At 43.0% G+C, this 27,249-nt stretch overlaps 1 long non-coding RNA gene across 1 annotated transcript in view; it reads right to left on the bottom strand.

Moving 5' to 3' along the window:
* The window catches only part of LOC134760099 (uncharacterized), a 123,320-nt gene that overhangs the window by 50,618 nt on the left and 45,453 nt on the right, over nucleotides 1-27,249 (bottom strand). The window contains exon 2 of the long non-coding RNA XR_010137025.1: nucleotides 20,421-20,531. This is a non-coding gene — a long non-coding RNA (uncharacterized LOC134760099). The remainder of the gene's footprint in view (nucleotides 1-20,420; nucleotides 20,532-27,249) is intronic.

Below are 27,249 nucleotides of genomic sequence, written 5' to 3'. Positions count from 1 at the left end.
TCTTGAGCATGTACTCTGTGCCTCACACTGGGCACATTTTGCAAAACCTTTGGCCTGTAATCCTTAAATCCCATGCTGTGAGTTCTGCTGTTGAGTTCTGCAGATGGGAAAACAGAATTTTAGAAAATTTAAGTAACGTACCTGAACTTTCACCACCAGTAAGTGGCAGATCTAAAATTTGTATTCAGTGCTACCTGGTTTTACACCATTTGACCTTTCTGCAGAATTATAATAATTAGCATTGCAGGTTGAGTATCCCTTATCTAAAACGCTTTAGAACTGAAGTGTTTTGGATTTCAGATTTCTTCAAATTTTGGAAAATTAGCTTTATGTTTACTGGTTGGGCATCCCAACTCTGAGAATCAAAAATCCAAAATGCTCCAATGAGCATTTCTATTGAGCATCATGCCGGCACTCAAAAAGTTTCAGATTTTGAATTTTCAGATTTAAGATTCTGTAGGAAAACAGCCTGTTGCGTGGCAAGAGTGACGTTATCTTGAAACAAAACCGCCGCGATGTCCGATGTTTGATTCCCATATACCAAGGGGTTCTACAGTAAGTCCTTTAAACAATGCCTGTAGCATAGCTAACCCCTCATAAAGATGCTTATCTAACCTCCTCAGTAGTCACAAGTGTTGGCAAGAAAGTGTGAAGACATGATCAAATGCACATGTTTTACCCTAAAAACTTGCTATATAAAGAATATTGCCTGGCTTGCCTGTAGTTACGGCTGCTTGAGAGACTGAGGCAAGAGGATCGTTTGAGCCCAGGAGTTCTGGGCTGTGGTGAGCTACGCTGATCGGATGTTGCACTAAGCTTGGCATTGATATGGTGACCTCCAGGGAGTGACTGGGGGACTACCAGGTTGCCTAAGGAGGAGTGAACTGGCCCAGGTTGGAAATAAAGCAGGTCAAAACTCCCATGATGACCAGTAGCAGGATTGCACTTGTGAATAGCCACTGCACTCCAGCCTGGGCAACATAGTGAGATCCTGTCTTTTAAATAAATATGTTTATATATACTTTCCGGAAGGCAAATGCAGGGATCCACCATCCTCGGCTGCTTGAGATATGGCTTCTCATCATAAGTTCCTATTAAATGTTTCTTTCTGAGAAACAAGATTTTTCAGCCTCTTTTCTCAGCCTCCCAGCTTCTTCAGCCTTTGGAGGTAGGGTTGCATAGACCTGCTCATCACGGAACAGATGCTCGACCTATATAATAATTATTTATATTTATGTGGCACTTTTTTCAGTTTTCAAATTTTTTGATAGCCCTGATTTGATTTGAATTCTCCAACAGTCGAAAAAAGCCGATGAAATTCCCATTAAACAAAAAGGGAAACAGGTCACAGACTTGCTGGAAGTCTTGCGGCTCAAATTTGGAAGAGAGTGGGCTTGAATTCAGGGTTGTGGTCACCCAGTACAGCCTGGCCCCCAAAGCCAGCTCCTTTTCCTCAATGCTAGAAAATAATAAACTATAAAGGAATCTGATAGTTGTTTGTTTTTAAATTATTAAAACATTAGTATTTATCTTATCACAGTTTATTTTACAATGAGATTGAAGAAATTAAAAGTTTAAAATGAGCTCACCTCAACTGAGAAAATAATAGAATAAGATAAATGGTCCCATTTTAATGAAAATCTCCCATGCACTCTTATGACTAGGAAGCACTGATGGGGTGGTTAAAACTATATTTAAAAAGACCAGAATATATTTTAATATTTCATTCCATTTTGCAGATTAAAATATACGCAAATTCAAAATTTAAGTAAAGTAAAACTGCCAAAGCTTTAGTTGGAGAAGCGCAGTTGCTGAAACCAGTTGCAATTTTAGGAGCCCAAGGTTGGCACTGATCAACAGGCAAAGATCCTTAGGTTTGGTGACATAATCTCTCGGTGCCTTTAACCAATGGCTCTTACCTCCACTCCCCCAGGGACGTTTGACAATGTCTGAAGACAGATTTGCCTATCATAACTAGAATCTAGTGGGCAGATGCCAGAGATGCTGACCATCCTACAGTGCACAGGACAGCCCCACCACAAACAAGCCAGCAGTGCTGAGGTTGAGAAGCTTTGCCTTAATCATAAGGAAGAGAACATTTTAATGAATGCTCTCAGAAAATGGGATCCGAGTAAATATGGCAGCTTGACCATCTTCACCAGTCATAGGTATTTCCCCTTGATATTCCCCCTGTCACCCTATGATCTCACTAAACAAAACAAGAGCTCCTACATTCACCCAATTCCTTTTCATGGCAGTAACTTACTTTCTCCTCCTATACAGTATTTGGCATCTCTCCAACCAGCCCTGTTCATAAGTTGCAAATCTCTCCTCCATTCCTGCCCCTGTACCCATGGGCTCATGCCTGCCTCAGCCTAGTTGCCCCCAGAATCACATCCGCACACTCATACATACTCACACATGCATATGCACTCCTGCACACACTCCTACACTGGGACTTGCATGATTACACACTGACATACATGCAAACATTCAAACACACTCATGTACACTCATTGACCCACACTTACATATCCATATGCACCCTCACACACATACACATGCTCAAGTATGTGCGTACACTCAACATGCACACACACATACACACACAGACACACATGTTCATATTTTCAAACACACACTCAACATGCACAAAGATGTGCACACACACTGACTCTCACACATGGATATGCTCTCTCACACATGTGCACACACACAATCACACACTCACATGCATCCACACATTCAAACACACTCAACATGCACACACACATACTTGCATACACATTCTCACACTCTGACACGTGGCTGCACTCTCATACACTCACACACATGCACAAATATGCTCACACATTCAAACATACTCAGCATGCACATGCATGTGTGCACACACATAGACACACACTCACGAACACCCCTGATGCTGCTTCTAATCCCTCGATTGGCCAATCCCTTATCCAAAGCCTTCTCAGACCAGCCCCTGCCCTCTCCTGGGCTAGCATCCCTCCTCTGAGCTCTGTTTCAGCTTGGGCACATCTCTGTGACATGCACCACCCTTTGCCTGCCTGCATGCCTATCTCCCACACCAAACTCTGACTTCCTCACAGGCAAGCTTTTCTCAGCAGCTAGCTAGTAGGCAGTAGGCAAATAATTGAGGAAACCAATGACCAAAGGGTAAGGCCACTGCAAGGCCCATCAGGACTTTCACTGAAGGGGCTGGAGCATCCAAATCCCCCTAAACCTGTGCATGGTGACTAGGGTGGGGCCAAGCAAGTTAAAAACTCATTTTACCGGTAGATGGTTAGTTACTAAGGGAGCTGGTGCTACAAAAGCGCTTCTATTTGGAAATCACTGAAATGTACCATTTTGTTGAGTTGGGGAAACCTTTGGTGTCACCTAAAGCTCTGTGCCTCCCACCCTCACACCGGAGCCAGACATCCAGGTGATCCTCAACTGACTCTCTTCAGTTCTTGCTCCTTTTCTCTGCCGGTTTTCCCCTTCTGTGGTCCACAGCATTAAACGCAGAGGTGACTGTCTGCAGTCCCCAGGTCACTCTCTCCATCTCAGTAGCTAAAAGAGGCATCTTGCCCAGGCCCTAGGAGCAGGCTCAGGTTAATCAGAAAAGCCAGCATTATCAAGCCTGAAATACCTAAATGTGCTTGCTTTTTTTTTTCCTTGCCTTCACATTTGCATGGAACAAGCGAAGCTTTTAGCCTCCGTGGCTCAGGCAAATGCATTAAAAAGATGAACATTTTAGTTAATGTTCTAAGAAGATTTCCAAAAGCAGTTTTGATTGTGTACTATTAGCATTAATTAATTTCCAGACTGGGACCAGCCGCTCTATTAGGGGAATGCATATTTTAATCAATTTCTCAGTGCTGCTCCATGCTGGTTAAAGGTAATTCAGTGGGCTTTGTCTGCCCCATCCCTTTCATTTAACCCAATGCACTATAGAAGCCCCGAGGCTTATGAAAGCAAGCTGCAAAGGCAAAGCTGACCACAAGCCAAGGACTTTCTTTTGAGATGTAGGCACCTTTTTCTCCACGGGGACTGGGTGAGGTATCTTGGACACAATTAGTGACTGTGCTTCCCTTAGCCCATAGAGTAACTTTATGCAAATTAGAAGCCCCCAAAATGCCTTTTCTTCTTGAGGAATGCAGTCCCATGGCAAGTGAATGGATTGAAAAGCAGAGAGAAGATTTGATGTTGGTCTAGCACCCTTGCACAGTGAATGCCCTGTGCAACTGTATGTAGCAGCCTTGGTTGGTGAACATGGCCTTTATTCCTGACCTGTGAAGGAATGCTGTCCCAGGAAACTCCAATCACTTTTGCCTTCAAGGTGGATGTTCACCAATGGCTTTGTGACATTCTTTATATTGGTTTCAGTGTTTCTTAGGTGACCATGTGGACATCTCTTATTTTTTCCTCCCCTGGGAAATTGTAAATTCCTTCAGACTCAAACCCCACATCAAATCCCACTTAGAATAGCCAGTACCTTTTACACAGATAGTGGGTAAATTACTGTTCCTCGAGGATAAAGCCCAAATAGTTCTTCATACGTGACACTATGTTACCTGTAGACATCCACTACTTCTCCTCTCCTTCAGTCTGTGTGTGTACAAAGAAGATGCAAATGTATGCATGCAACTGTGTGTTAGTACATGAGCAGATAACGCATTTGAGTAAAGCAGAGAAAGAGATGTAGGCATATACATATGTATTTAGGCAGGCATGTGTGTTTCATGTGAATGTCTTGTATGTGTCAGCAGGTCTGTAAGTTTATGTTGAAATGTACACACGTCAACAAACAAAAAAGTACAAACCATATATATATGGGTTTACATCTGTGTGTGCACATATGTGACCATGGACATGTTTATGTTATGTGCAGAAGTGTTCTTACACATCCAAATGCGTGTGTGTTACAGATGTGTGTGTATATTCACAAAGCGCTCTAGTGTTAGAGGGTAACATGTCCCTTTCCCAGTGGGAAAAAGGAGGAAATACAAGGGTGCAAGGGGGTGGGTGCCAATTGGGTCAACTCACCTTAAAGAACATTCACAAAAGCCCCACACCAGGGCCTCTGCACGTGTGCCATTAATCTCAATGCGGCTCCATGAGCTCTGGCAGCCAGAAGTGAGGCTGGGAAAGGTAAGGTGATTCCTATTCCAAATGAATCAGGGTATTCTCACTACAGAAGGAGATGGAAAGAGATTTTGAGTGAGAAGTGAACAGTCTGGCCACACCAACTCTGTGTCTCTCCACAGCACAAAATAAGATACTGTAAGGAAACACATGTATCCAAGATCCTTCCGGAGGTCTGCACATTGTCACTTATCACGCCTAGATTTTGATAAGGATTGGGACGGCAAGACCATGAGGTCATGTGCTCTGGCAAGGCTTAGAAGTCTCTGCCATGACTCAGGTACACAGTGTTTCGTTCACGTCTTTTTGTGGGTGGTGGTTAATCAGTTTGTATGCATGTATTTTTCTTTGTCACAATTTTCAAGAAAAAAAAATTGCATCCTAAGCTCCTCTGCATCATCTTCTCCCTGCATTGCCTGTGTTCATGTGTATCACAGGGAAGGATACCCTGGGAAGAGCAGACTGCCCTGGTGGGCTCTCCCGTGTCTTCTGTCCAACCCCAACAGGACCCAACGCCAGGAGATAAAAGTGAGAGAAGGAGCAAGGCGGGGGCAGGGGTGGAGAGGAGACGTAACCCAAAAAAAACCAACCAAAACCAGAGACCAGCCTGCTTAATGCTTCCTCTCACCACTCCAGCTGCCCACACACATTTCCTGACCAACCGCTACCGCCAGAGCCTATTATACATTTCACGAATCCATTATTTAACAGTGTACTTAGAAGAGAATGAGAGAGAGACAGGGAAAGTGAAGCCAAAGTGTCTCACAGGCTCTATTTGAAATTGTAAGCAAATTTAGTTCTTGGAAAGGTTGCAGATGGGTACCTAGAGACTAAATCCCTCAGCTTGTCCACACAGAAAAAAAAAAAAAAAAAAGAGGAAACAACAGGCAAAGCTATTTACAAATGGCACCTCCCACAACCACTAACAGGGGATGCCTTGTGGTCTGGGTAAACCTAGTGGAATCTCCAGACAGCTTCACCGAGGAGTGCCTTAGTTCACAACAGTAATGAGGTTGTCCACACAAGCTGTTCATGTATGAAGATCACACACAAAAAGGTCTTCCCCGCTGTGACAGTTAATCTTATATGACAACTTGGCTGGGCCAAGGTGCCCAAATGTTTGGTCAAACATTGTTCTGGATGTTTCTGTGAGGGTGTTTTTGGATGACATTCTCATTTAAATTGGTAAACTTTGAGTAAAGCAGATGGCCCGCCCAATGTAGGTGGGCTTCATCCAATTCTTTGAAGTCCTAAATAGGACAAAGACTGACCTCCTCCAAGCAAGAAGGAATTCTGCCAACAGACAGCCCTCGGACTTGAACTGCAGCTCTTCCTCGGTGTCCAGCCTGCCAACCTACCCTGTATATTTAAGACTTGTGCCTCCACAGTCGCGTGAGCTAATTCCTTGAAATAAATCTCTTTCTATACACGTGTCCTGTTGGCTCTGTTTCTCTGGGGAATCCTCATACATCTAGAGACTGAAGCTAGATTCAGAAGTAGCTTCATTTGTCCATGGAGTGAATGCTTCTTGAATGCCTACCAAATGACTCATGAAAATACAGAAATGAAAGGTGTGGCTTCTGATCTTAAAGAGTTCCCAGTCTGCTGGGAAGTGAGATGAGAGAGTCCTGAATCCCGTGGCAACATGAAAAGATGATGTAATGCAGGGCAGGGACGTGATGCTAAGAAAGCTTAAAACAGGGACCTGAACCCAGCCCAGGAGCAACAGCTGAGCTGAGCCTAAGAAAATAAGTCAAAGATTCCCAGGTGGTAACATGGCTTACAGGGAAGTGAACAGCACCAGTGAAGTGTTGAGGCAATGTTATTCTTTCCACAAGACAGACAGTGAGAGAGTGACAGCTGAGGAATGCAGCAGAGCAGATTGGCCTGCAGAGGTGGTCACTGCTGTTGAGCATGTGGCTCATTTTCAGGCACTGGACGGATGATTCTCTCAATGCTGAAGCTGCCTGGGTGTTAAGGGCTGAATTGAGTGAACCTCAAATTTGCTTGTTGACGGCCTAATCCCAGTACTTCAGAATGCAACTACATGTGGAAACAGAATTTTTAAAGAGGTAATTAAGTTAAAAGATGGTCATTAGGGTGGGCCTCAACTCAATACCACTGCTGTCCTTATAAGAAGAGAAGATTGAGGCCGGATGCTGTGGCTCACGCTTGTAATCCCAGCACTTTGGGGGGCCAAGGCGAGCGGATCAGGAGGTCAGGAGATCGAGACCATCCTGGCTAACACAGTGAAACCCCGTCTCTACTAAAAAAAATACAAAAAATTAGCTGGGAGTGGTGGTGGGCACTTGTAGTCCCAGCTACTCAGGAGGCTGAGGCAGGAGGCTATGGCACGAACCCAGCAGGCAGAGCTTGCAGTGAGCTGAGATCGAGCCACTGCACTCCAGCCTGGGCGACAGAGTGAGACTCTGTCTCAAAAAAAAGAAAAAAAAAGGAAGAGAAGATTGGGACACAGACAGGCACACAAGAAAGACCACATGAAGACATGGGGAGAAGGTGGCCCTTTGGCAAGCCAAGGAGAAAGGCCTCAGGAGACACCAACACTGCCGGCACCTTGATCTTGGGCTTACAGCCTCCAGAACTGTGAGGAAATGAATTTCTCTTGTTTAAGCCCTCCAGTCTGTGAGACTTTCTTATAGCAGCCCAAGTAGACTGAGTTTGTCTGTCCTAACCAGCCATGCAGCCATGAAATATTTTCTGAGCATCTACTTGATGCCAAGCCTGAGCTGAGCACCAGTGAGGAAGACTAGCAAGGTCCTTTGCCTCCAGGAGCTTATGTTCTAGTCAGAGAGAAAGACAAGAAAGAAAGAGAACTATTGAATAGCAGGATGATTTCAGATGGCTGCAGTGGCTGAGAAGTAGGAGAAAGAGGATGATGCAATGGACGTGGAGAGGGAGCTGCCATAGCCGGGAGCATCAAGAAAGGCCTTAATGACGAGAAGATTTTTGATCTGAGAACTAGGGGACAAGATGGAGCCACCAGGTGCAGATCCACAGGCACAGAGTTCCCGGGAGTTAGAAGAGCCCTTCAACGAGGGATGATCCTGGTACGTTCGGGTCACTGGAAGTCCAAGGTGGTAGGAGCACAGTGAGTGAAGAGTAGAGGGGCCACTGAAAACTAGTGGTTCATTTATCTTTGTGTCTCTTTCCCTTGGCTCAGTGAAGAAAAGAAAGAAAGGAGGGGAGGGGAGGAAAAGAAGGCAGGAGGGAAAGAGAAAAGAACGGAAGGAATGGAAGAAGAAAAGAAGGAAGGAAATGAAACTTACTTAAAGGATAAAGTGGCTTAAATGGGATCATATTTAAAAATACCCAAATCACAGGATAAGTTTGTTTTTCTGAGTTGCAAAGACCAGGAAAAACCAAAAGAGAAAGGAGCAATGAGACTTCATAAGAGAAATGCACAAGCATCCCACTCCTGGTACAGCTTGGGGCTGTCTAATGAGGGCTCAGCCAATACAATATCATGCACCAATCTGGTATTTATTAATAAGGCAAGTCATGATTTTTAACTGATTATGGTGCACAGACTACTTCCGTCATTAATATAAATGAAATAGGAGGAATGGTGCCAAATGTTGCAAATGGGGACTGCCAGGAGACTTCACGGTGTAATTAGTTGAAAACACTAAGTATATCAAAGAAATGGTCTGTGAGCAGAACGGTTCAGTTCATCAGGAAGGGAGCAGACACGTTTACATGTAAGGAGACTAGACATGGAAGAAAGTCAACTTAGAAGGTGCTAGCAGTGTGGGACTCACATGTTCAACTCAGAGGAGATATCTAAGGTCACTGTTTTATTTAGAATCCCTTAGATACCATAGGGTACACCTGTGTCCCTAACGAGATATATTCACAGACATATTCTAACTGGCTTGCAAAGAAGGACCCCTTAGTTGTCAAATGGCTGTTATTTGGAAGAGAACACTCTTCACGTTTATTGAGCAATTACTATGTGATAGGTGTTCTACATGTGCAAATCATTTGCTGTTCTTGCATTACTAAAGTACATTTTACAGATGAGAAATACAAAGCTCAGGAAGCTCAAGGAGCTTGGCTCAAGACGATTTCAAATGCAGGAGTGCATGAATTGAACATCTGTTTCCCTTCCTCCGGGCCATACTGCCCCTATAAAGACTCCGCTCTGTGAAGCTTAAAAAGTACCCTAAAAATTCTGCAGTGGAAAGAGACCTGGCCCAGAGTCAGAAAGCAAGATTGCAAGGTCAAGTATGGCCACTGAGAACTGTGTGATTGCATCTGAAAAGCAGGATATTGACAAAAAAGGTCTGACTATTTTCTGTGACGAGGCTCTCTTCTAAATAGTCTTAGCACATTTCATTATCCAGTTATTTTGTGTGGACAGGCAGCAATACTACCCTCCGCTTTAAAGATGAAGAAACAGGTATTCTATGACCCACTCATACCAGCTCATGACAGACAACTGTAAAATTTTCAGAAATTTTGCAGTCCAGTTGTTAAATACAGATATTTTTAAAAATTAAATTACATAAGCTTACATTTAAATACTCCGTATTAAAATCAAAGATAATAAGCACTCCAAACATAACACTTCCTAATTATTTTACTATAGTTCACTATTATATACGACCTTGAAGATATTTAAATCTGATGTGCACTACTGCCCATCTCTTTCTAACTTCCTGTTCAGTGACATGACATTGGAGGCTTGAAATCAGCCACAATGTGAGTATTTACACCAAAGAAATCATCCACTCATATATATCAGGGGCCTTATTTTTTTTTTTTTTTGAAAATCAACTGTTACACATTAACCAGTACGTCACTGAGATCAAGAGACCATCCATTCAAGGTCAAATCCATATAGGAAGTATGTCAGTTTGACAAATTCAAGTCATAAAGACACCGCCAGGTCATCTCAGTGGAAGGAAGTTTCTTATGAAGATACACAAAAAAGCAATAATAAAATAAATATTACATATTAAATAAAATATTAATGATGATTCTTAATGAAGTAGAAGCATTATTTATGATCACATCTTCCAGATTCAACCTGAACATAGACAAGATATATTCCCTAAACTTTTCATTATGTCCAATCAATTATATTTTTCATCCTAAGTATTGATTTCTCTCATCAAAGGAACAACAATGTCTTCTCTGTTCCTACAGGCCTTTGATGTGGGGGAAGACCATTGTCTTTACTACCTCCAAAGAAGATACGGCCATCGTCTATTCTCTCCATGTTCTTTGTGCATCAAAGATGCAATCTGAAATGGTGAGACCTCAGCCATGCATGACATTCAGAAATGTTAGATAGCTATGACTCTTTCTGCACCATGATCTTTTTTCTCTATTCTGTAGCTGTAGTTGTAGTAATTGTTGTTGGTGGTGGAGGTATGTGAATGGCCACATATCATACAGGTGATGTAGGAAGGACAGGGTAAGGCATAGTAGGTTGGGTTTCCCATTGATGACTGTTCCTTTGCAAGTCTACAGGTAAGATACCCACTCATAGTCAAACTGATATCTCAGGCATGTTAACCTTCAGGAATTCATTTCCTATGTGGCTCTCATTAGGAAAGCTTTTTTCTAATGGTTTTATAAAAGCATTTTGGCATGTGCATAAGGAATGGCATGGTGCCAGTGCATCACAGCGGGCAGAATCTGTAATGAAAATGTCTGGGAACAAGGTACCGAATGATGGAGCACCAGCTGATGAACCAACAACAGGTCCAAGCACATTATCTTTCAGCAGGGTCCAGGAGAGCTATCTCTTCAATAATGGATTTGAATGCTTAGGCATTCTCCTTATGTTTCAAGTTAATGTTCCCACATTTGTTTTTCTTTTAGGAAATCACAAAGCCCAGGTAGCAAGAAACAGCATGGTGTAATGGAAGGAGCACTGGTCCAGAGTCAGGAGACCTGGCTTCCAGTATGTGCTGCACCTGTCTCACTGAAGGGCATCACACAGCATCCCTTCTCTTCTCTGGGTCTCAGTTTCCTCATTTGCTAAGAAAGCAATCTGGCTCAAAATTTCTGAAGACTTATTCGATTTGGACAAACTGGCTTAAAGACCCATGACAATGCAAAAGACTTTTCCCATCCAAAATTAAAATTAAGCCTTTAAATGCAATTTTTGGCTAACTCATAAAATTCACATAAATGTATTACCATCCAGGTGTTACAAGACTTCCATAACTACCATTGTTATGGACACAAAACAATATACTCTCTAAGCTGAATGAATCAAGATTTTATTAGTCAATCGGTCCCTAATTGTTGCACATTTTGTTTCTTAGAAGATATTTTGGGGAGTCAACTCAACTCAAAAGAAAATCCCCCTTCAATGAGAGCTTTCTCATCCTTATCATCCAAAAGGAAGAGCCCTCTGGCATTCCTTGCTTTTGCCAAGTAACCAGAACTTCCTGACTACAGTTGATTGGTCCAGGGATGAATCCCAACTTTAAATGTGTCAATCAGATCATCTCTTCTTCGAATAGGAGTTGGATCATGTGCCAATATGTAAGCCAATCAGGTGGATGGAGTGGGAGGGAAAGTACCCTGGTAGGCTATTACTTGGTGACAAGCCCACCACTCTGAAGCCATGCTGGTTAGTAAGTGAAAGGCAACATTGCCAAGCCACCCAATCTAAGCAAGAGTATTACGGAGTTGGAGGGGTGGGGGTTATTTACAAAGAGAAACATAAAATCGGGGGTGGGCAGCAAGGCAAAAATTGATTATTTTCTATGTCTTTTATAACAAACCCAGAGCCAGAGGGGACCTACCTTGGATCAATTCCTATGACTTCCATTGTTATCTTAGATGTGAACTTTGATTCTTAGTTTGGCATATTACCTTGTTAATCAATGACTGAACTCAGTCGATCAATACACTACATGTGCATATGTGTATGTGCATGAGTGTGTGCATGTGAGTATGTGTATATGTGTGGAGGGGTGGGTGTGGATGTGGGTGTGTCTTTAATGCAGACACAAAGTACCATCTCCAAATTCTGATCTTGTGGGTCTAGAACAGGGCAGAGGAAACTGAATTTTACTAAAGGTTTCCTTCCACTCCAGGTAATTTTGACACCTAACTACAGTTTGGAATACATTGCTGCTGATCACTGGGACCTGTTGAAGGTACTCTTTTAGATAAGTTATTCCAATGTGGTTGCAAAGATGGATTGAGGAAGCAAGGCAGAAGAAGCAAAAAGTAGACTACTTTTCCTAACACAGGAGTTGATGGGCCAGGCCAGAACCAAACCAATACAGCACAGTTAAAGGAAATACAATCAAGAGCTCTCTTAGATCCCATGCACACATGAGAAGCCTGTGATGATTCTCTCCTGGCCAGCTGGGCAGTGACCTGCTTTCAAGGAGAAAGCAGTTGCTGAAGGAGGAGATGCTGCCACCACCTCCCCAATACCATCCTATGATCCAGCCTTGTTTTCACTGACCCCACAGTTGTCTCTCATGCTTCCATGCCTTAGAATATGCTGTTCCTTCTACCTTTCCTTTTTGTCTGCCTAGGGAATTCTTACATGTCTGTCACACCAAAATTTCAGCACTAGACTTCTGGAAAGCTTTCTTTCATCTCCCTGCCCACTGAACCCTCCCAACAAGGCCTCCCAATTTTACTTTAGTCTGAGTACCTGCCCACCTCCCTGACATGGCTGTGAGGCCCTGAGAGGAGAATTAGTGCCCACTCACTTTAGAATCCCAATCATCCAGCAGATGGGCCCTTGTTCTAAGTAACCACCGATTAGTCACTGTCTGCCCGCCTGAGTGCCCGCATCACACTGTGTGGGAGAGGGAGCGGAAGTTGGGACTCCACAAAGAGACATCCTTTCCTACTCCATGAGCTGACTGGCCATGTGGGTGTTTCCAGAAGACAGAAAGTCTCAAGGCAATAAGCCCTCTTGCCAGAATGGAAGGCTGGGGGTAGGCTAGATAAATGCAGTTTTACAGGATTTTCTTTTTATCTGATTGAAGCAAAGCAAAGTTTGCCACAGGATTTGGTTCTGCATTGTAAGATAGCAGCCTTTGATGGCAAATAAAAGCTACATCAAATGGGTATTTTATAACATCTGGGTACCTGGGCTTAACGTTTATGCTTTACAATTTGTAGACTGGCCAAAGCATCACCATGTGTTTTAGAAGAGTCTTATTTTTAAAGTATAAAATGTATAATATTTGATTTCCTTGAGAACACCTATATATTCAACACACACATTGTCAAGAAATAGTGATGGAGGACACACACCTACAGTGTTGCAGAAATAAACAAATTTGGCTTCTTTCTTAATTGGTAAAGAAGAGAGTTGGGGAAGGAGGGTGCATCAAGTGAGGAATGACTTAATGAAATGCTGAGCTTCTTCAGAATCAGAAGCAAATGTGTCTGTATCATGGCCAAAATGATATAAAACATTTAATATCATCTCTGAGCACATCACAAGTGCTCTGAATAGGATCCCAGAATTTCGCAGCTCCCTCTCCGGAAACTCAGGAGTCTGGGGCTCAGGGAAGCCTACATAGCGGCAGAGTTGGCATCTCTGCAATTCCTCCCCTTTGGGAAGAAGAAAGCTGTCGCTTCTGTCACCTGGACTATGGAAGGAGGAAGCTGCAGTGGCAGCTTTGCTTCCTGAATCTCATCCCACCTGAATCTTGGAGAAGGAATTCCAATAGTTGTGTCAATACAGAAATTCTGCTTCCAAATCCTGGGGTTCTTACCTGTAAACGACTTTCATATCAAAGGCAAGAGAGATCAGTTTACGCACCATTTCCCCAGTGAATGCAGATCACCTGATATTTTCCGAAAGAAACGTAATTATCTTAGTATTTCCAAGAGGTGGAGAGAAATAGTACCCAGTTTTTCAGCCTCCTGGATGTGGGACATTTCTGGGGAGTAAGAATAGCAGTGGGGGAAATGGCTTACACCTGCCCAATTCTTACTATGTAAAGGCCAAGTTCTGAGAGCTCTGCTGATGTTAACTCATTTAGTTCTTTCAAACCTCATCAGCAGTGGGCAGTGCATTGCCCCTGTTCCAAAGATGAGGAGAGTGAGCCAGAAGAAGCCACAGCTACTATGGGGCTTGATGACTGTAGGAGTCAGCCATTGGGTGTAGGAACTGAGGAGGGTGAGGGTTATGGGAAATTCAGAAAGACAAGGGAAGGAGCTGGCTTTCGACTGTGCAAGAAGTTCTTGAACTTCAGTGGACAACAGAATTACCAAAGAAACTTGCATATTCATTTGCTCCACAAGACTTGGAATAAAGTCATGCCTATCACAAGTATTCTAGTTAAATATCCTTTGGGATAGCCCTAGAATGGAACATTAAAATGGGACAGCTCTATTCTTACAGATAGCGATGCTCTCGACGACAGATGGATCAGTACCAAAGGCACGATGGAGAGCAGTGTGACCCTGTGCTGCCACTAGCTTGAAATATCCACTCAGTGAAAGGCTGAACAGTGATAGGACAATTCTGGAAGGATACATAAGAAACCGTGAGTTTCTCTGTATCAAAGAAACTGGTGGCTGGGAGATGTGAGGGGGAGCCAGTCACATTTTGCTGTTCATCCCATTTTCATATGTTTTGAAGTTTGTACCAGGTATGTGTATTGTTTTATCAAACAATCACTCAAGCAATTGTACATGTGTGCGTGTGTGTGTGTGCGTGTGTGTGTGTGTAATGCCAGCACCAGGCCCCATCCACAAATCCTGAATCTGAGAGTATGGAGCTGAAAGAGCAGTGACAGGAGTGAGAAGGGGCTTGGGCCAGGTGCTGTGAGGAGACGGCTGCTCCTTGGGGCTAAAGTGGATCCCCTGGGTGCTATGGCTCATCCCTGTGATTCTGGCACTTTGGGAGGCTGAGGCAGGTGGATCACTTGAGGTCAGGAGTTTGAGACCAGCCTGGCCAATGTGGTAAAACCCCATCTCTACCAAAAAAATACAAAAATTAGCTGGGCGTGGTGGCGGGCACTTGTGCCAGCTACTTTGGAGGCTGAGGCACGAGAATTGCTTGAAGCCAGGAGGTGGAGGTTGCAGTGAGCTGAGATCGCACCACTGAACTCCAGCCTGGGTGACAGAGTGAGTGCCTGTCTCAAAAAATAATAATAATAACAATAATAGTAAAATTAAAGTGGATCCCCTGGACATTTTCCTGTGGAGGCCTTGAGGCCCAGTGTGGCTGTATGTGCAGTAAGGAAGTAATTAAGATTAAACAAGGTTGTGAGGGTGGAGCCCTGGTCTCACAGGATTAGTGTCCTTATAAGAGGAGACACCAGAGATGGAGGGTTGTCTCTCTCTTTCTCCTGTATGAGAACACAGCAAGAAGACTGAAACCCAGGAAGTGGCCCTCACCAGAAACCAATTAGGCCAGCCCCTCAACCTTAGAGTTCCAGCCCAGAATGACGAAAAATAAATGCTTTCTTCAGTCCCTAGTCTGTGGTACTTTTGTTGTGGCAGCTGGAGCTGACTAATACAAGGGCTAAGGGAGGAGGCCAGAGCCCATTCCAGGGAGGTGCAGCCCACCTAAGACATTTGGGTAGTGCATGAAAGGCCTGAAGGAACGTGTGGGAGAAACAGAGGAGAGCAGGGACTTCAGATGGAGGGCAGCCTCCTCTCCAGGAGAGCCCTCCCGCCCACTGAAAGTTCCAGTGCCCACTAGATCTGGAAGAATCATTCTGCACATCTCAGCAGCCAGTTCAGGCCTGATGACTAGAGGCCACTGGTGTGCACTCCTTCTTCCTGAAGCCCTCCTGGCAGGCCTGTCCCTCCATCCTGGGAGTGGATTACTCCCTTGAGGGTATGCTGCAGCAGCTTCGCCTGCTGGTGTGGACATCTACCCAGGCTGGGAGGGCCCTTCCAATGTCACCTCCTAAAGGCCATGCCCACTGCTCCCTCTGTGAAGTCTCTCAGTGGATGTGGTCAATTCTCCTAACTATTTGTCTAAGCCTTGGTGAACGTTTATCACAGTCTCCCAAGTGTATGCTTTGTCTCACCACAAGACTGTGAGCCCCTCAAGGGCAGCAAATGGATTTAATTTGTCTCTGAATTATTGGCCCTTAGTATAGTTTCTGTCACAGAGGAATGGACTTAAGTATTTGTTGAGTTAACAAGTAAATGAAGGAAGGAAGGAAGGAAGGAGGGAGGGAGGGAGGAAGGAAGGCAGGCAGGCAAGAGGGAGGAAGGAAGAGGCAGAAGGAGAAACAAAGGAAAAAAGGAAGGAAGGAGGGAGAGAGGGAGGAAGGGAAGGAAGGAAGGGAGGGATGGAGGAAGGAAAAAAGGAAGGAGGGAAGGAAGGAAGAAAGGAAGGAAAAAAGGAAGGAGGGAAGGAAGGAAGGAAGAAAAAAAGGAAGGAGGGAAGGAAGGAAGGAAAAAAAGAAGGAAGGAAGGAAGGAAGGAAATGTTGGACAGATTAAACCAGGCTATTGACCCTCTAAAAATACTCTCTTATAGCATAAGGGGGCAAGAAATCAAATGAAAATATTCCCCAGGGCTTGGAGTCGCAATATTAAATCACGAGTCAAGGAGATTTATGCTGCCTTTTTGTCCATGTGTGTTTTCCTGGTATAAAGCCTGAAAACGGGTTTACTTTGTTTCTCTCTCATTTGTCCATCACTGTATCCACCCAGAATCCCCCCACTTACTGGAATTAAATATTTCATACAGAAAGATGACATGGTTAAACGTGACTTAAGAAGAGGTAGGAAGCAGAGATGTGGATTAGTCATGGCTGGGTGACCTTGAACTTGTCACTTGGTCTTTCTGAGTTGACTTCACCATCTGTAGAATAGGGGGAATGGCTCTTGCTGTATTCACAGGGCTGTTTGATGTGAATGTGTTTCACACATGCCAAAGGGCTCTGTAAATGTGACAGCATTTTTATTTCTCTGTTTGGCATTAATAAATAGTAAACACAGGGAGGAGAGTGTAAGACATTTCCCTCACTGTATCCCCAAAACATAGCAGAGACTCCAGCATAGAGTGGGTCCTCAGTAAGTGCTTGTGGAGCAGAACTGGGGGCTCTATGTATGTCTGAGTGTGTAGGCATATTATCCGATAATATAGACGTGGATATAGATACAGATAAATACAGACACAGACATGATTCTCATTACCATCTCACACTTACAAGGGAGATGTGCACTTCCCTGGCAAGGTAAGCAGCCTTAGAAGGGTCTAAGCCCCACGATGTTATGACGTGGACTGGGAAATAATTCAGACTTTATATTGCCTCAAGTAATAGACCTGGACCTGGTCAAGAGCATCCCTGCCAGTCACTGCCATTGTCTGAACTCACCCATACTTTTACCACACCCACAGTGTTTGGCCACACTCGTATCTAAATTCTAACTTGTGGGAAGGAAGAACTGTCTAAGAACCCAATGTCTCTCAAGCCCCCCATATATCCCTTCCACTTGATTCCCTTCCCAAACTGGAGCATGCATATGAACAAAATTGAATTCTGCCCATTAATTTGAAATCATTCTGTACTGATATAACATTTCAACCCTGCCAAAACAGTTTCTATTTCTGAGTAATTCTTTATTCCAAATTCTTCCAATTGGCATTCTTTTCAAAATGCTGGGCTCCAGTCTCTGTGGAGGACTGCAGACTGCATATGTCCCCAAAACATCTTTGCTTTCTTCAAAACTTCCCCAAGAACTCTTGTGGTGCCATCCCTGTTCCATTACTCTCAGCAAGTACCATCTTCTGGATCCTTTCACTTCCAATTTGAGTGTGGTATTCATCATTTTTGTTTGGAATTATTTTCACCATTGGGAGACAAAAAAAACACCTTGATCCATGCACAGAAAGAAGCCATAAAAAATAAAAGACACATAGCAAAACTCACAATAAAAATATTCCTATTGGTTCTCCTGATCTTCTTCCATCTTTGCTTTTCTCAAAATAAGTGGCTCTCCCTGCCCTCCTGAACACTTGTTTTGGGGCAAGTACATTGGGTTAAGTAATATGAAATTTATCATCCAAAACAGGATACTTTTGGGAGTTAAGTTATTTATTATTATTAACTACACCTGAATAACAGACATAAAATGAGACTGTTCTGGACACATCAGAAAATATGTTCAAGGCAGGAATAAAATATGCTGGTATTAGGACTTCTTTAGGTGCAAGTAACAGAAACCCAATATGAAGTAGCTTTGTGAAAAAAAATGTATAGATTTAGTATGTTATTGGCTCAGCATTAAGGTGGATTCAGTCACATCAATATTCCATGTCACCAAACTCATTTTATCTTGCCATCCTTCTTTCCTTTGTTTCTCGCTGCTCAGCACCTTCTCTCCTATTGGATACAGACTTCCTCCATGTATCAGGGGAGATAACTGCTCTATGTCCCAAAAGGAAAGCCCTATTTTCCTCTAGGAAAAACCCTGAGATGACCATAGATTGTCCTATCTTGCATCACCTGCTCACCCCTGGAACACATGCCTTCATCAGAGAAGAAGAAACCTTGATAGAGCAACTGCAATGTGTGTTGGTGGAATGAAGAATTTCAAACAAAAATAATTATGCAGTATGGACTTAATAAACTGGATTTAAGGCAATGTTTCTGAATAGTGATGAGGGAGAGGAAAAAAATTACCAATCCACATCCTACAGATTCAGAAGACTATTTATTCTCCTAATTTTCCCACTCTGTAGATGAAGAAACTAATGCCCAGAGAGGTTGAGTATCTTTCCCAAGATTGCACAGATAATCAGTGGGAATCAGATTTAAACCCAAGACTCTCTGAGGTGGGGCATTTAGAGCTCACTCTTCTTCCCCTGCGTCGCACTGCCTTGATTGTGAGACGTAACTCTTTCTTAGTCAAGACTGACTTTGTTTTTAAGCAAGAGAAAAGTAACCCAGACTCACTTAGACAGAAAGGAGGATCAGTGGTTCACATAATCCAAATGTAGGGTGTCCATGGGTACAGGCATAATAAGGATGGGGAGGGCATCAGAATTATCTCTACCTGATTCTCCCCACACGTTAACTTCATGGCCTTAGAATATCTGTTTCTATGAGGTTGAAACCACGGCTACCAGCAACTCCTGGGCTCAGATCCTCACTGTTTAGAGATCAGAGTCCTTTCCCTCTCTCCCTTCCTCCTACTTACAAGCCCCATGCTCAACTAGGGTTCATATTGGCCCAGTCTGAGTCATGTGTTCACAAGCAACCAATCAGATGGCCAGGGATGTGAGGAGCTATGATTGGTCCAACTCCAGTCAGGTACACACCATTTAGCCAATCACTGTAGCTAGAGCTTCAGGGTCAATGAAGAAGAAGGAAGGTTCTATCGGGCCAGTAGGAAAATGGAAGGAACTTAGTGCACACTATAGATTCTTCACAAAATTAGTCAAACTCGCTCTCAAATAAGAAATTTGGGAAATAAATGTTTTAGAATCATTTTGTCTGCATACAACCATATCTCCACATGTTCTTTCTGAATGTGTTTTTGCCCAAATTCTGAATTTTTTCTTAAGTGCAGTTAACTCCTCTTCATGTATCACAAGGCAAGTTGTCTGTTGAGCCAATATTTAAGGATGGTGTCAGCTGTAGCCTTGGCTTTTTCCATACGTCCTAAATTTTGCAAGGGCTCCAGGCCCTTTAACTCTGTTGCACAATAGAACTTTGGGTAGCATATCTAATAAGTGAAAAAAACCTTCTAGAGATAATGGGGCAGTATATTTGAAACTGCAGCTGCAGTGGAAACCCTGGGCTGAGCTTCAAGCAAAATATGACAGAATAATATTTCTGAAATATAAACTAAAATTTTTTTTTCCTGAAAATTCTTTCCCCAACCCTCTTTGAACAGCCAGATTTTTCTTGTGCTCATTGCCTCAGAGGTAGAGAACATCAAGCCAAGAATAGAATATGCTGCTTGTATTTCCCTGGCTTTTGTCTTCCAAAAGCCCAGATCCTTAGGGAAACAGTGAAATAAACAAAACCATGAAGGGTTGAAGAAGTTACAACTCTCCCTCTTTTGTCTCCTGACCTCAGTCTAAGGGGAGAAGGAAGGAAGATGCAAGGGAGAGATAAAGATGTGGACAATGCTTTTTATTTAGTGCAAACAGTACCTTGACAATGTGATTAAGGTCAGCACCATCCATAATGCCATGTAGATACCATGTGCCCCATGCTCTGATGGGATAAAAAGGGCACTTAAGTTTTGTGGTCTCCTCTCAAAAAATCCATAGGCCCAGTCTAATCATGAGAAAATCTCACACAAACCGTAACTGAGGTGCATTCTACAACATACCTGATGAGTCCTCCTCAAAGTTGTCAAGGTCACGAGAAATAAGGGAACTGAGAGATTGAGGAGACTGAAGGACATGATAACCAATGGCAATGGAGTAACATGGATTGAATTCTGCAACAACAATAAAAAGACATTAAAGAAAAGCTTGGTGAAATTCAAGTAAAGTCTAGAGTTTTGGTAATAGTAATTTACCAATGTTAGTGTCTTACTTCTGAAAAATATACTAGAGAAATGTAACATTAAGGGAAAGTTATACTTGGCAAAGAGTATATGGGAATTCTCCATATTATCTTTGCAACTTTTCTATAAAACTAAAATTATTCCAGAATAAAATGTTTGTTAAAAACAAACAAACAAACAAAAACAAGAAAGGGGACCATGCCTCCAATCCCCACCTAGGTTTATAGAATTTGAAAATAGAGACAAGTTGGGCCTGTTTTCTATGCAGAACTCCAGGGAAATGTGGAACTCTGGAGAATAAACAGCTTCATGGAATATCTAGGCCTTCATTGAGGGCCCTGGTCAGCCTCACCAACTCTCTGCACTCAGCCTGACCACAGAAAGATTCCCCTGAAACTGAGTAGACAAGAGGTAGAACCCATCCATGGAACCAAGTAAGATGCAAGGAGAACATCCAAACCTGAGAAAGAACAGAGGCTGGAAGGAAGAGAGGCTCTCTATATTGACTGAAATTGACTTGCCCAAAAGAGAAATTAACTTTAGTCTTAGGAGGAAAAAAATATGTATAGCTGTATTCTACCCCCATGTGAGTTTGTAGAGTAAGCTTTGCATTTTCTATAAAAAGAAGACAGAGGAAGAAGAGGAAGGCAAAAAAAAATAAAAATGATCATTCATTGCACACTTAGTCTATGCTGGGGATAGGTCAGCTCTGTTTACATGTATTGGATTTCTATGGCTGTGTAACAAATGGCCACAAACATAGTGGCTTACAATTCCCATTTATTATCTCACAGCTTCAGTGGGCCAAGAGTCCAGGCACAGTGCAGCTAAGCTCTCCAGCTAAGCTCTCCACTCAGGATAACATATGCTGAAATCAAGATTTCAGTTTTCTGTTTCCATAAATAGTATGTTTATTTGGCATCTATATTAGTCCATTTTCACACAGCTGATAAAGACATACTCAAGACTGGGAAGAAAAAGAAGTTTAATAGGACTTAGAGTTCCACATGGCTGGAGAGGCCCCAGAATCATAGCAGAAGGTGAAAGGCACTTCTTACATGGTGGCGGCAAGAGAAAATGAGACAGAAGCAAAAGTGGAAATCCCTGATAAATCCATCAGATCTCATGAGACTTATTCACTATCATGAGAATAGCACAGGAAAGACCAGCCCTCAAGATTCAATTACTTCCCCCTGGATCCCTCTCACAACACGTGGGAATTCTGAGAGATAAAATTCAACTTGAGATTTGGGTGGGGACACAGTCAAACCATATCATCCCACCCCTGGCTCCTCCAAATCTCATGTTCTCGCATTTCAAAACCACTCATGCCTTCCCAAAAGTTCCCCAAAGTCTTAACTCATTTCAGCAAAAGTCCACAGTCCGAAGTCTCATCTGAGATAAGACAAGTCCCTTCTGCCTATGAGCCTGTAACATCAAAAGCAAGTTAGTTACTTACTAGATACAATGAGGATACAGGTATTGGGTAAGTATAGCCATTCCAAATGGGAGACATTGGCCAAAACAAAGGGGTTACAGGGCCCATGCAAGTCCAAAATTTAGCAGGGCAGTCAAATGTTAAAGCTCCAAAATGATCTCCTTTATTCCAGGTCTCACATCTAGGTCACACTGATGCAAAAGGTGAGTTTCCATGGTCTTGGGAAGCTCCACCCCTGTGGCTTTGCAGGGTACAGTGTCCCTCTTGGCTGCTTTCACAGACTTGTGCTGAGTGTCTGTGGTTTTTCCAAGTGCATGGTACAAGCTGTTGGTGGATCTACCATTCTGGGGTCTGGAGGATGGTGGCCCTCTTCTCACAGCTCCACTAGGTAGTGCTCCAGGAGGGACTCTGTGTGGGGGCTCTGACTCCACATTTCCCTTTTGCACTACCCTAGCAGAGGTTCTCCATAAGGGCCCCACCCCTGCAGCAAACTTTTGCCTGTGCATCTAGGCGTTTTCATACATCTTCTGAAATCTAGGCAGAGGTTCCAAAACCTCTGTTCTTGACTTCTGTGCACACGCAAGCTCAACACCATGTGGAAGCTGCCAAAGCCTGGGGCTTCCACCCTCTGAAGCTACAGCCCAAGCTCTACATTGGCCCCTTTCAGCCACAGGTGGAGTGGCTACAACAGGGGACCAAGTCCCTAGGCTGAACATAGGAAGGGGACCGTGGGCCTGGCCCATGAAACCACTTTTTCCTCCTGGGCCTCTGGGCCTGTGATGGGAGGGACTGCCATGAAGTTCTCTGACATGGCCTGGAGATATTTTCCCCATGGTCCTGGGAATTAACATTAGGCTCCTTGCTACTTATGCAAATTTCTTCAGCTGGCTTGAATTTCTCCTCAAAAAATGAGTTTTTGTTTTCTACAGCATCGTCAGCCTGCAAATTTTCTGAACTTTTATGCTCTGTTTCCCTTTTAAAACAGAATGCTTTTAATAGCACCCAAGTCATCTTTGGAACACTTTGCTGCTTAGAAATTTCTTCCACCAGATACCCTAAGTTATCTCTCTCAAGTTCAAATCTCTAGGGCAGGGGCAAAATGGTCTTGGGAAGCTCCACCCCTGTGGCTTTGCAGGGTACAGTGTCCCTCTTGGCTGCTTTCACAGACTTGTGCTGAGTGTCTGCGGTTTTTCCAAGTGCATGGTACCAGTCTCTTTGCTAAAGCATGATGAGAGTCACCTTTGCTCCAGTTCTCAACAAGTTCCTCATCTCCATCTGAGACCACCTCAGCCTGGACCTTATTGTTCATATCACTATTAGCATTTTTGTGAAAGCCATTCAACAAGTCTATAGGAGGTTCTAAACTTTTCCACATTTTCCTGTCTTCTTTTGAGCCCTCCAAACTGTTCCAACCTCTGCCTGCTACGCAGTTCCAAAGTAACTTCCACATTTTTTAGTATCTTTTCAGCAGTGCCCCACTTTACTGGTACCAATTTACTGTATTAGTTCACTTTCAGGCAGCTGATAAAGACATACCTGAGATTAGGAAGAAAAAGAGGTTCCATATGGCTGGGAAGTCCTCAGAATCATGGTGAGAGGTGAAAGGCACTTCTTACATGGCAGTGGCAAAAGAAAATGAGAGAGAAGCAAAAGGGGAAACCCCTGATGAACCCATCAGATCTCGTGAGACTTATTCACTATCATGAGAATAGCACAGGAAAGATCAGCCCTCATGATTCAATTACATCCCCCTGGGTCCCTCCCACAACACATGAAAATTCTGGGAGATACAATTTAAGTTGAGATTTGGGTGGGGACACAGTCAAACCATATCAGCATCCATCAAAATCATAAAATCAAATTAATGGGCAAAGTTATTTACATCTTCCCCTGTGATCCAGTTTTTGCAGATGAATGAAAATACAACCCTCTCAACATAAACCACAGCATCTGTGTTTTGAGTTCTGCCCAATAGGGAACATTGCCATCTAACAACTATCTACCCCTGTCCTAACAGAGGCTGTGGCCTAAGCTTTTGCCTCTCTCCTCCTTCTGCCTCCTGACCAAATCTGGTGCTTCCCCTACTTGACTTGTGGTGTGGCAAGCCTCCTTCCCTTGGGAAATGTAAGTAGTAAATTCTTCTTTCAATGGCATCAGGCTCTCCATGTCATCATTTAGTTACCTCCCAAAATCAAAATCCTGCAGGTACATTTTAATACAGTCTGCTGGCCAAAGTCTCATTTGAGGCTGAATTTTCTCCCAGATTCACATGGTTATTGGTAGAATTCAGTATCTTGCATCTAAAGGATTGAGGTCCTTTTTTGTTTTCTTGCTTGCTGCCAGCTAAGAACCACTCAGCTCATAGAGGCCACTCCCAGATCCCTGCCGAAAGGCCCCCTTCATGGCCAGTTCACAATGTGACTGTTTTCTTCGAGACCAACAGGAGAGTGTCTGCTGCTGCTTCCTTTCTCTTTCAAGGGCTCCCCTGATCAGGTCAGCCCCACGTATGATAATATCCCTTTTGATTAATTTAATACAAGTGATGAGGGATATCAGTGTCATCTGTAAAGCTCCTTTCGCCATAAAATGTCATTTAATTGAAAGGAGGATCTAGCCAGAAAATGTGCACCAGAGGGCTGGGGGCTTGGGGGCCACCGCTGATTTGTTTCCACAATACGCCTTATTTCATCCATTCTCAGAGTAGTTCTGTGAGGTAAGTAGCATTTTCCTTCCAGTTACAAACATGTTAGGCAAACAGGGCCATATTGTGCAAAAGTAGTTGTGGTTTTTGCATTGTTGAAATTTGCCATTTGATATTAGAATACACTCTTATATGAATGTAGTTAGGCTATACATCATTTTAATGGACATTTCTCACTTCATGTTTTTTCACTAATGACGTATTACTTGCTCCTCATTTTATATTTATTTTAGACTATGGGAGTAATGTCAGACAAAAAGCAAATTCAAGCAATTTTTTTTTTTTTGATACTGAGTCTGGCTCTGTCACCCAGGTTGGAGTGCAGTGGTGTGATCTCAGCAACCTCTGCTTCCCAGGTTCAAGTGATTCTCCTGCCTCAGCCTCCCAAGTAACTGGGATTACAGGCGTGCACCACCATGCCTGGCTAATTTTTGTATTTTTAGTAGAGACGAGGTTTCACCATGTTGGCCAGGCTAGTCTCGAACTTCTGGCCTCAAGTGATCTGCCCACCTCAGCCTCCCAAAGTGCTGGGATTACAGGCATGAGCCACCATGCCTGGCCTATTTTCTTATTCAAGTTCAAAATGGATTGTAAAGCAGCAGAGACAACTCACAACATCAACAACACATTTGGCCCAGGAGCCGCTAACGAACTTACACTGCAGTGGTGGTTCAAGAAGTTTTGCAAAGGAGAAGAGAGCCTTGAAGATGAGGAATGTAGCAATTGGCCATCGGAAGTTGACAACCACCAATTGAGAGCAATCATCAAAGCTGATCCTCTTACAACTACGTGAGAAGTGGCCAAATAACTCCACATCGACCATTCTACAGTCGTTTGTAATTTGAAGCAAATTGGAAAGGCGAAAAGCTTGATAAGAGGATGCCTCATAAGCTGAGCAAAAATTTTTAAAAAATCATTGTTTTGAAGTGTCATCTTCTCTTTTTCTATGCAACAACGAACTATTTCTGGATCAGATTGACATATGACAAAAAGTGGATTTTATATGACAACCGGCGATGACCAGCTCAGTGGTTGGACTGAAAAGAAGCTCCAAAGCACTTCTCAAAGCCAAACTTGCACCAAAAACAGGTCATGGTCACTATTTGGTGGTCTGCTGCTGGTCTGACCCACTGCAGCTTTCTGAATCCCAGCAAAACCATTGCATCTGAGAAGTATGCTCAGCAAATTGATGAGATGCATCAAAAACTGCAATGCCTGCAGCCAGCTTTGGTCAACAGAAAGGGCCCAATTCTTCTCCACGACAACACCCAACTGCACATTGCACAAAGTTTCAAAATTTGAACAAATTGGGCTACAAAATTTTGCCTCATCTGTCATATTCACCTGGCCTCCCAGCAACGGACTACCACTACTTCAAACATCTTGAAAACTTTTTGCAGGGAAAACATTTCCACAACCAGCAGTATGCAGAAAATGCTTTCCAAGAGTTCATTGAATCCTGAAGCACAGACTTTTACCCTATAGGAGTAAATAAATTTATTTCTCATTGGCAAAAATGTGTTGATTGTAAGGTTCTTATTTTGATTAATAAAGATGTGTTTGAGCCTAGTTATAATGATTTTTGCACCAACCTAATATTTAAACCTCAGAAAGATTTGTAATTCAATTGTATACGTATTATTGGATACCTATTATGTGCCAGGTACTATGCTAGACTAATATAAATCCCTTGATCTCCAGGGTTTCATAATCTGCTATAACAGGCAGCTATGTCTTAATGATAGTGAATATCAACTAAACAATGTCCACATACCATCTCTTTAAGGGACAAAACATGTGAAGTTGGCATTTATTCTTATGAGCTTTCATTTTACATGTGAGTAAACTGAGGCTTAGAGAGTTTAAACAATGTTCTCAGAGTTGCACATGTCATAAATTCTGAAGAGGAACTTATGCTGAGAGCAATTCACCTCCATGATTCATAAGTTTAATAAATATGACATGCTGAATCTCAATACAAAAATTCTTGTCTCGTATTCAATAAGAACTTCTAGAAAAGAGAGGGAGATCAATGGTAAAATGAATTTTTTAAGACAACAAGAGAATACAGAAGAGGTAATGTTTTAGTCCATTTGGGCTACTGTAACAAAATACCATAAACTGGGGAGCTTATAAACTACAGAAATTAATTTCTTGTGGTCCGGGAGGCTGAGAAGTCCAAGATCAAGGCACCTGCAGATTCAAGGTCTGATGAGACTGCCTTTCCTGAGTTGCAGTGGCCACCTTCTTGCTCTGTCCTCACATGGTGAAAGGGATAAACCAGGTCCCTTGGGCATATTTATAAGGACACAAATTTCATTCATGAGGGCAGAATCACATTCTATGAGATATATAGCATTTTTTTAATCATACTGACATAATTTTAGTGAAACAGAGGCCTATATTTAAATCATCTCCATAAAGATCCCACTTTGGGGTAGAATTGCAACATATAAATTTTGGGGGGACACAAGTATTCAGACCATAGCATTGTGCCCCAGCCCCCCACT

Source organism: Pongo abelii, chromosome 15, assembly GCF_028885655.2.
Source record: "Pongo abelii isolate AG06213 chromosome 15, NHGRI_mPonAbe1-v2.0_pri, whole genome shotgun sequence".
Lineage (NCBI taxonomy): Eukaryota > Metazoa > Chordata > Mammalia > Primates > Hominidae > Pongo > Pongo abelii.
The sequence above is the reverse complement of the archived record's forward strand: the minus strand, read 5'-3'. Positions and strand labels throughout refer to the sequence as shown.